At 50.0% G+C, this 9,752-nt stretch overlaps 1 protein-coding gene across 6 annotated transcripts in view; it reads right to left on the reverse strand.

The window, feature by feature from the left end:
- Positions 1 to 4,026, reverse strand: part of Cuedc2 (CUE domain containing 2) — a 10,120-nt gene extending 6,094 nt beyond the window's left edge. For 2 of the 6 annotated variants that reach the window (XM_031390559.1, XM_031390556.1), the window contains exon 1: positions 3,263 to 3,383. The gene's annotated coding sequence lies outside the window, so the exon portion shown is untranslated. Of the gene's footprint in view, positions 1 to 3,212; positions 3,232 to 3,262; positions 3,384 to 3,636 lie in introns of those variants that run through there. The other 4 variants (XM_031390558.1, XM_031390557.1, XM_031390560.1 and 1 more) reach the window with 4 other exon arrangements.
- Positions 4,027 to 9,752: the final 5,726 nt, after the last annotated feature.

The following is a 9,752-nucleotide window of genomic DNA, read 5'->3' on the forward strand; positions in this document are numbered from 1 at the left end:
AAAAAAAAAAAAAAAAAAAAAAAAATGATGATGTGGTGGCACATATCTTTAATCCCAGCACTCAGCAAGCAGAAGCAGGTGGATCGCTGTAAATTGAGGCCAGCCTGGTCTACATAGTGAGTTCCAGGCCAGTCAGGGCTACAAAGTGAGACCCCTGCCTCATAAATTAATTAACTAAGCCTGGCAGTGGTGGTACACGCCTTTAATCCCAGCAGAGGCAGAGGCAGGCAGATTTCTGAGTTCGAGGCCAGCCAGTGCTATACAGAGAAACCCTGTCTCGAAAAACCAAAAAAATAGGGCTGGTGAGATGGCTCAGCGGATAAGAGCACTGACTGCTCTTCCAAAGGTCGTGAGTTCAAATCCCAGCAACCACATGATGGCTCACAACCACCCATAATAACCCTCTTCTGGTGGTCTGAAGACAGCTACAGTGTACTCATTTAAAAGAAAAACCAAAAAATAAATAAATAATTAATTAAACTCAACAATGACTTTCTATGATGTTTCTAGAAAGTCTAGAATCGTTCTGTGCCCTCTGAGTTGGGACCTTATCCCCACCTATTTTTCTCCAGCTTCTCCAGCCTCCTCATGACATCATCCCTGGACCACTCTTCTCCATCCTGGCTTGCTTTCAGTTTGTCAACATTCGAGGGCACACTTTTAGGGCTAGTCTACTCACCACAGCCCAGTACTCTCCAGACAGAGTGCACTTTTCCTTACTTACCGGGGCTTTTCTCAGCCATAGTTACTTAATCATTCGGACAGTGTTTAATGTTTCTTCCAGCTGTTTTATGACGTCAAAGACGACTCTCCCGTATCTCTCCTCCCCTCAAACCTTGCTCCAACCCTAGCTTGTGCACTCAGCATTCTTGAAAGCTAGGCACTCAAAAATCAGTGCCTCCCGTCTGCACAGACGATGAGTGAAGCCCACTGAGCTTAACGGAGGAGCGAGTCACCTGAGTGAACTGCCCAGTTAGATCTAAGTTCTGGGGATGTAGTTGCGTGTGTGAGGCCCTCAGCTGGGTCCCCAGCAACTCTCCAGTACCAAGTTAGGGCTAACTCTGAGGATGAGGGATATCCAAGATTCCCACAGCATCTGATCCCCTCAGCGATGCAGCTGTGACAGAACAAGTCACTTTGGGCAGGAGGACCGAGTAACTCCCATCTCCCAAGGGTAGACCACCCTCTGCCCTTAGCCTTGGGCCCCCTGCAGGGGCTGAACACCTTAGCCCAGACATTCTAATACCATCATGCAACTCCCCTGAAGAGGTAGCCGCTCCAGAGACCTACCCCACCTTCACACCCTGACTGTTGATAGTGGCCTGGGGAAAGAAGCTTGGCTGCCTATGAAAGCCCAGTCTCTGGGGAAGCTTTTTCAGGGATATATGTGATGTCTCTGGATTTCTAACCAAAGGAGGGGGGCTGCAGAGTTGTTCCTGGGCAGCTCCTCACTGTCTTCAAAGGGAAAGCCGCCTTCCTTCGAGGCTCTGTGGCTGGCTTTCCTGCTAAGGGGCCATCATCACCTCTCCTCTTGTTCTTGGACAGATCAAACATGGCCCAGATTCTGACATTTGCCACATCTCTCTTCCCACCCTTCTCTATCCTCCCAGCTTCCCCCAGCATGTCCTTCCTGCTTGAGAGCACCTCCTAACATTTTTCTCCTCTGAGCTGGGGAAGACTTGAACTAAAATGGCTTCCCGGGTCAGTCTGAGCATCTTGGGTTTTGGTCTGGAGTAAAATCAGGATTTCCATGGACTTTGCAAATCCCAGACAATAGCCCACAGTTCGTGAGAGCCCCAATCAGAGATCGCTGTATGGTGGTACCTATGAACTGTGTCAACCACTGTGTCGTGAATCCTGCTAAAATACCTCTGATGGGGGCTGGAGAGACAGACCAACAGGTAAGAGCACTTGTTCCTGCGTTAGACCTAAGTTGGATTCCCCGCACTCACAACTACCCAGAGCTCCAGTCCCTGGGGATACAACACTTTGAGTTCTGAGGGTACCAGGCATGCATGTGGTACACAGACATACATGCAAGCAAAAGAGTAATACACATACATATAATTTGATTAAATGAATCTAAAAACATCTCTGATGATGGTAAAAAGCAGCGTCTACTGACTGCATATAAAGTAATGCATTAACTTTCTTAATCCACATAGCAACTTAAAACGCGGAGAATTCTCTCATGCCTGTTACCTGAAAGGAAGCAAAGGCACTGGAGATTTGAGAAATTTTCCTAAGGTCACACAGGATAGGTTAGTCACAGACTCACACAGGGAAAGCCTGACATTAGAAGTCCCTGTTAACTACTTCACCACCTCTCACGATGCCAGTGGTGTGGCCTCTCCTGTCTGGCCATCAGTCTTACCTACATCAGAATCTTTCCTTGTCCGTCCCATCTCCCTGTTGAAAACATCTTTCCCTCTACAAACACGATGGATTCCTCAGGGATCGCTTCTGCTCTACAGCCACCTAACTCAGCTACCCATCCTCACTGGTCAGAGAATGGCTTGAGAGCCTGCCTCGCAAAAGTTTAGGTTCTGGTCTGTACCCTTCAGATGCTCTATTAGAGGGGGCAGGGCTAGAGGGATCCCCCTGGGCAACTTAGAAGTGTCATACTGCTCCTTTGGAGTGCAGAGGCACTAAGTAGCAGCTGAGAGCAGGCCATGTGGATGGAGAATTCCTGGGAAGCAATGTGGGAAGAAGTCCTGGAGAGCTAAGGGAGTGGCAAGGGGGTCCTTGGCCCAGCGCTCTTCACTACTTCTTCCATGCCCTTTCATAAAGACACATGAAGTGTAATGAAGGCCCTAGCAAATACTATTTCACCCTGATCCCCATGTCAGGTCCTAGAGGTACCAAGGACATTGTGGGGAACAAGGGATCCCACCATCCAAAGTCAGGCAGGTGCACAAACCCCGGGTGGTGAAATGAAGCACAGGAAGTGGGATTCCCCCTGATGGCCGACCCTTAAAGCAAGAGCTTTTTATAACCCGTTAGCAGGGCACTCATAAGCCTTCAGAATAGCTGGCCTGAGGACACAGGGATGCAGCAGCCGCCTGGGGAGAGGGTCAGTCACAAGACGAGATAGGCCTGAACGAGCTAGATGTTCCTCCATACAGGCCACAAGACAATTAGAGAAAGGGGTCCGGTCGACAACCTCCGGGGGTGGGGGTGGGGGTACCGTAAGAGAACGCCAGGAAGGGTACCCTGGGTCAGTGCTCTCTGCGACTCTCCTAAGGCTGGAGGGGAAAATCACCTGCTCCGTCAGGCGCCGCCAGCGACTTGTCCCGCGCGGTGCAATTCTTATCCCCCCCACCCCCAGCCCCACCAACGAGATCAAAGGCGGGGCCCAGAGCAGTTCCCTTCTGGAGGACGCCATGGTGGCCATTTTTGAGAAGGGCACTTTGCCCCTACAAGGGCGGGGCTTCTTTCCTCATTTTCATATATCTTTGCCTCTTGGACCGGCTCCTCCGGCGGCCATTTTTGTTTTGGGTAGAGAGGCATGGCTGACTTATTCCTTTTTTGTACGCTAGAGGTCCCAAACCTTTCGGCATTTATTCCTGAAAGATCTTAGGATTTCCCTGCCCGCCTTATTTCCTCTGCCCCAGGACCCCCACCTGGAAATCTTACCGATTTCCCTTTGCTCTTCCTTGTCGTTCCGATCCTTCTTCAATCTCTGGCTCACCGACTGGATGTGGTGTCTTCCATTGCAAGATCTAACGATCATATTCCCACATGTTTTCAGTCTGACTTCAAGCCCTGCCTCTGTCAGCTCTCGGGGTCTGACTTCCAGGACCTTACGCGTCCCCTTTGTCCCTTATTGATGTCTTCTCAAGATTAAAGTGGCTTACAGGGTCCTTGGAAGGTGATGAACATTAAATGCTTAAAGTGAGAATAGAACTGAACCGGGGGCCAAGACAGCCTGCAGACCCTCTCGAACCCCAGTGCCCTCTTGCCAACGCTGGTAGGGCTAATAATCTAGAAGAGACAGGACAGCTGTGTGTGTCCCGCTGTGTACCAGGACCCAGGAAGGAAGACCTCAGCTTCTGCTTTCTCTTCCTGCTACCTCAGCCTCCTCACACTGCCAATGGGGAAGCCCACAGGCATGCCTTCTTTTGAACTAAAATGGGTGCCAAGAATCCCCTTCAATAGTGCACCAGGCAGCCCTAGTCTTGAAGGAGGAGCCTCCTTTCAGCGACAGGGACCCAGAAGCTGTTGCTGCCAGCTTCTGGAGACCTCAGTCCCAGGGAAAAAGTTGCCCCTGACACCCAACCCCTCAGGGCTGAAGCAGTTTCAAGATATGAAGAAAAGAGCTTTCTGCTTTCTCTTTTCCTGTGTCCCTCACCCTCCCCAACAGGGTGAGTGGGTGCTGAGGAGAAGGAGGGGAGAGATGGAGGGACAGGCTTGGCTTGTCCCATAAAAGCACTGTTGCTGCCGGACTGGCGCTGCTAGGGTTAATAAGAGGTGGGTGACAGCCACTTTGAACTCTGGCCAAGCAGGCCTCTGGAAAGGGACCAATGGTCTCCCCCATGAGCCCCAGGCTCCAGCTCGCCCTCCCTTCTGTGTCCCCTTTCCTCCTCCCTTTATCTGTTGCACAATACAGATGCCTGTTTAGCCCTTGCCACCCCCATCCTGGAACCCACAGGTTTCTTCAACAGGGCTGCCCCTAGTTCTGACCCGGACCCCTGCAGCCATCCCCAGGGGTCTGCCTTTCCCCTCCCCATCCCATTCTTGTGTGGTTTGCTACTGGGTGTAGCTAGGTAGTAGAAAAGATACTACTGAACTCTCAGGGAAGAATGAGGCCACAGATTTCCAGGGGAGCCCCTCTATTCCTAACTCAGATTCTGGGGAGACCTAACTCTGTGCAGATGGGGTCAGGTTCTGGGGCCCCAGAAGAGAAGGTGGGCAGAGGGAAGGGACTACTACAGACAAAAATGTCAGGTGGCATTTCCATAAATCTCTACAACGGTGGTTCTCAACCTTCCAAAGGCTGAGGGCTTTTTATACAATTCTTCATGTTGTGTGTGTGTGTGGGGGGGTGTAACCCCCAGCCATGAATGTCTTTCACTGCTATTTCATAACTGTGATTTTTTAATTGTTATGAGTTGTAATGTAAATGTCTGTGTTTTCTGATGGTCTTAGGTGAGCCCAGTGAAAAGGGTCCTTTGATCCCCAAGGGGCTGCGACCCACAGGTTGAGAACCATTGCTCTAGCAGAAGGTCTGCTAGAGATCCACAGCTAATATGGCCTTGCCCATAGATCCTGGTTTTCTGTTCCTTAAATTCTTACTTTCTCCTTCCCTAAGGTGGGAGCCAACTGCTTGAGGCCCCTGGCACAGGAGGATGGGGAGGCCAAGTGTTACCTCCTTTCTTCTATTCCCTTAGGTGACTTTTGTAGGCTGCTGGGGTCTCTCCAACAGACAGAAAAAGACTCTGAGCCTATGCTGTAAATACTCTGGCCTGTAATTCCCCAGCCCCCGGTCTCTGAACCTGGAATTGGGGTTGAGTTCAGCATCAACACAAGCGGTTCCTGGTATTAGAAACAACTAAAGATCCAGAGGGCTGATCTCTGGGAGAGGGGAGACTCTCAGACTTTCAGGCACTGGAATCAGGAAGGAGACACTTGGAAGACTGGGTGTTGGGGGGGGGGTGTTCCCAGCTCTGGCTTGAGGTCAGAAAGGGCTCTCTGGGCAGCAGGCAGCATGCCCGGTCCTCCCACACCTTCCTCCTTTCTCAGAAGAGCCTGCATGGGTGGGTGGGGCTCTGCTGGGGCAGCATGGGGGCCTATTTAAGGTGGCTCCGCTCCACCAAGCTGCTGATTGCAGATCCAGCCCTAGGGATGCCGGAGAAGAGGCTATGTGAGTAAGTACTGCTCCTTCCGGGGATTCAGCGGCCCACTCCTGAGCCAACTCCCCAGTCTTCCCGGGGATTCAGCAGCCCACTCCTGAGCCGACTCCCCAGTCTTTCCCGGGAATCAGCGGCCCACTCCTGAGCCGACTCCCCAGTAGGCTGCTTTTGCTTTCCCTCTCTAGGGACGAGTGAGGACAGTACCCAGCTGTCACTTTAACTCTCCAGGAAATGGAAGTGCATTTCAGGGAAGCCTTCCTCCTCCATTCAGCGATCCTAAACATTCAAGATTTCCCTTCCAATCAGGAGATTTTCTAGGGCCTGACACTCCTGAGCTGCTGTCTTGGCTGGTGACCCCCTGAAGCTGAGGAAACTCCTCTAACTGCAGATAGAGGCCATCATCAGGTGCAAATTTTGGCTTTTTCCCCAGTCCCTTACCCCTCTAGCCCCTATACCTGGCCCACCAAGAACACATCTGGGCAAGCAATAATGAGACCTACAGCAACACCCAGTCCCTGCCATCCTCTGAGCCCTCCCTCATGTTCTTGTTCTTATTCAGTTCTTGTCCATCTCTCTAGCTGTAGTATCCCATTTTTTCAGCTCCAAGATCAGCACCCCACCACTGAGGGGGTAGGCAGTATTCTGAGATCCCAGGCTCTATCCTGAATCTCAATTTGTCCATGTTGGGATTTGGGGGACATTTACAGAAGGGGGACCAATGAGAGGGCTCATTGTCACCATAAACCTGACATCCCTAAGCCCTCATGGTGGAATGAAAAGCCATCTGATTTCACATGTCCCCTGTGTGTGTGTGTGTGTATTCGTGCCACACACACAGACACACACAGAGGCTCTCTGTCTCTCTGTCTCTGTCTCTGTCTCTGTCTCTGTCTCTGTCTCTCTCTCTCTCTCTCTCTCTCTCTCACACACACACACACACACACACACGCACACACACACACACGAGGCACACACTAAATAAATGTAAGAACAATTCACAGAAGAGAGCTCTACAGGTCAGACAGCATCCAGACTGAGAGAACTTTGGCCACCTGGCTCTGAGAACTGAATTCCATAGGCTGTGAGCTCTAGCAGACGCCCTAGGGACTCAGTTCTGGTGCCCAGTGGTGCTATACCATCAACACCAAGGCTATAGGAAACCAGATAGTTTTCATTTACAGCTGCCCAGTGGGTGCTCCCAGTGGGTGCTCCCAGAGGCTCCTTAGCTGGACCTTTTATTTGTTTGTTTAATTTTGGTTTTTTTGAGATGGGGTTTCTCTGTCTACCTCTGCTGTCCTGGAACTTGCATTGAAGACCAAGCTGGCCTTGAACTCACAGATCTGCCTTCCTCTGCTTCACAAGTGCTCTGATTAAAGGCATTAGCCACTACCTGCAGGCCTCAAACATTATTAATAACACTGCCTTGGGTACTCTTCTGCTCAAAGGCTTTAGTGGCTTCCCAACCAAATCTATCCTCCTTTGGGGAATGGGGGTGGGGGGGAAGCTCCTCTGAGACAGGATTCCTATATAACTCAGAATACCCATAGAACCCAGGGCACCTACATAACCAAGAATAACTCGAACTACTGTTCTTCCTGCCTCTACCTCCCAAGCGTTTACAGTCATGCTCCACACTATCCGCCCTGGATCTGTTTGCTGTCAGTCCTCCAGGGTGACGGCCACTTAGCTCTCAGACTGATCTTCACTGCTGGCTCCTCAGTGATAACTGCTGCTTCCTCCTCCTGCGGCCTCTGCTCTCACGCTTGCTGCCTGCTCTGCTCTTCTTGGGTCACCTCATCCCTATCCCCATCTGTCACAGGCCTATCTGTCCTTCGAAACTTCCTTTGACTTCCCAACAGTGCGTGGATGCCCTGTGTTCCTCCCCAGTGGGGTAGATTCATAGCGCTTTACCCTGGTAGTATCTAACCCAATGTTCCTCACAGGATACTTCCTCAGCAAACATCCCTTGCGTTTTGTTGCGTGTGTCTCATGGAGGAAGAGGAAGTTTGACCTCGAGATTAAAATCAATCAGATTACATTCTCATTTTGTAACCTCGGATGAGTTGTTGGATTCATATAGGCCTGTGTCAGACTAACTTTCCTGGTGTGTAAATGGGGATAATAATTGTATCCACATCGGAGTTTTGTGAGCATACACTTTAGTGAGTTAGTTACTGTCTGCACAGGGGTCTAGTATAGGATGTGCGCAGCACATAGTGAACCCCCAGGACACATGGGAGTCTATGGTTCTTATTCTATTCCTTGGAAAATAGATTTACTCAGTTGGAGGAGGGGTAGCATGTGCAGGCTACAGCATGCTTGTGGAGTCAGACGACAACTTGGGGGAATTGGTTCTCTCCTATCATGTGGGCCCCAGGGACTGAACTCAGGTCATGAGGCCTGGCCTCAAGCACCTGTACTGGCTGAACCATCTTGCTAGTGCCTTGTTGCTCTCTGTTTTGTTTTTTGTTTTTAAAGATTTATTTATTTATTTTATGCATATGAATACACACAGATAGTTGTACAGACAGTTGTGAGCCTTCGTCTGATTGATGGGAACTGACTTTTAGGACTTCTGCTCACTCTGGACCAAAGATTTATTTATTATTATACATAAGTACACTGTAGCTGTCTTCAGACAGATTAAAGGTGTGCACTACCTTCGCCTTGCTTTCTGTTTTTAAGTAGAATGGTAAGGGCAGTTGCTGAGTGAAATGGGACTTGAAATTTATCTGCCAGGCCTTCCCACATGGTGGGCCCCAGACCTGATCCTGCAAGGGCAGAAAAAGCAGGTCTGAGGATCAGGGCTTGTTTGCTTGCTTGGGTCTTCCTGGGAGCTGGGAGTTCTGCATTTCCACCTACTGTGGTTTGTTTTTTGGTTTTTGGGGTTTTTTTTGCTTGTTTGTTTGTTTTTGTTTTTGTTTTTGAGACAGGGTTTCTCTGTATAGCCCTGGCTGTCCTGGAACTCACTCTGTAGACCAGGCTGGCCTCAAACTCAGAAATCTGCCTGCCTCTGCCTCCCAAGTGCTGGGATTAAAGGCAAGCACCACCACTGCCCAGCTCCACCTACTATGAGAACTTGGATGAATATTTTCTTGTAACGCTAGAGTCCTAACAGAATGTGAATTGGGGCAAGGAGACTTGAAAAGCAGATAAACTGTCAGGTGTTGCAGTAAATCTCCAATCCCAATAAGCCCGTGCAAAACCACATAATTCAATCTTTATAAGCTGCACACCTAGGTTGGGCAGATCTACTCTATTCCCCAGGTATGATGGGATGAGATCCCTTGCCATTTGCTGCTTCTCCAGGCCATGAGGTTCTGCTCCATCTTCCTTCCCCCTCCTCTTCCTCCTTCCTTCTTCCTCTCTTTCCCTCTCTTCCCCAACTCTCTAAAACCTCCAGCCCCACCTTTCCCTTCCACGGCCCAGTCACAGGCACTAGCCTTTATTTGACCAATTAAAATGGGGAGAAGGTTCACATGAAATCACCTGAATAAGTGACCCACTCCTCCCCTGGGCAGCCCCTCTTGAGGCAGAATTAACATCAGAATACAAACAACACCCGGGCAGCCCACAACAGTCAAGTCTCAGGCAGTCTGGGTGTTGTGTAAGTCCTCTGCTTTAAGAGTTAAGTTCAGGGACTGGTGAGATGGCTCAGAGTAAGAGCACCAACTGCCCTTCCAAAGGGCAGTTCACACATACATTCACACATACTCGTTATACATACTTATGGAAGTCAGAAAAAAAATTGGTGATTGGTTCTCTCCTTCTACCACACACATTCTGGGGAAAGAACTCTGATAGTTAGCTCTAAGGCAAACAATCCTACTTGATAAAAATCCCCAGCCTCAAGGGGCAGTGGTGGCGCAAGCCTTTAATCCCAGCACTTGGGAGGCAGAG

The sequence above is a fragment of the Mastomys coucha genome, unplaced genomic scaffold, assembly GCF_008632895.1.
Source record: "Mastomys coucha isolate ucsf_1 unplaced genomic scaffold, UCSF_Mcou_1 pScaffold21, whole genome shotgun sequence".
Taxonomy (NCBI): Eukaryota; Metazoa; Chordata; class Mammalia; order Rodentia; family Muridae; genus Mastomys; species Mastomys coucha.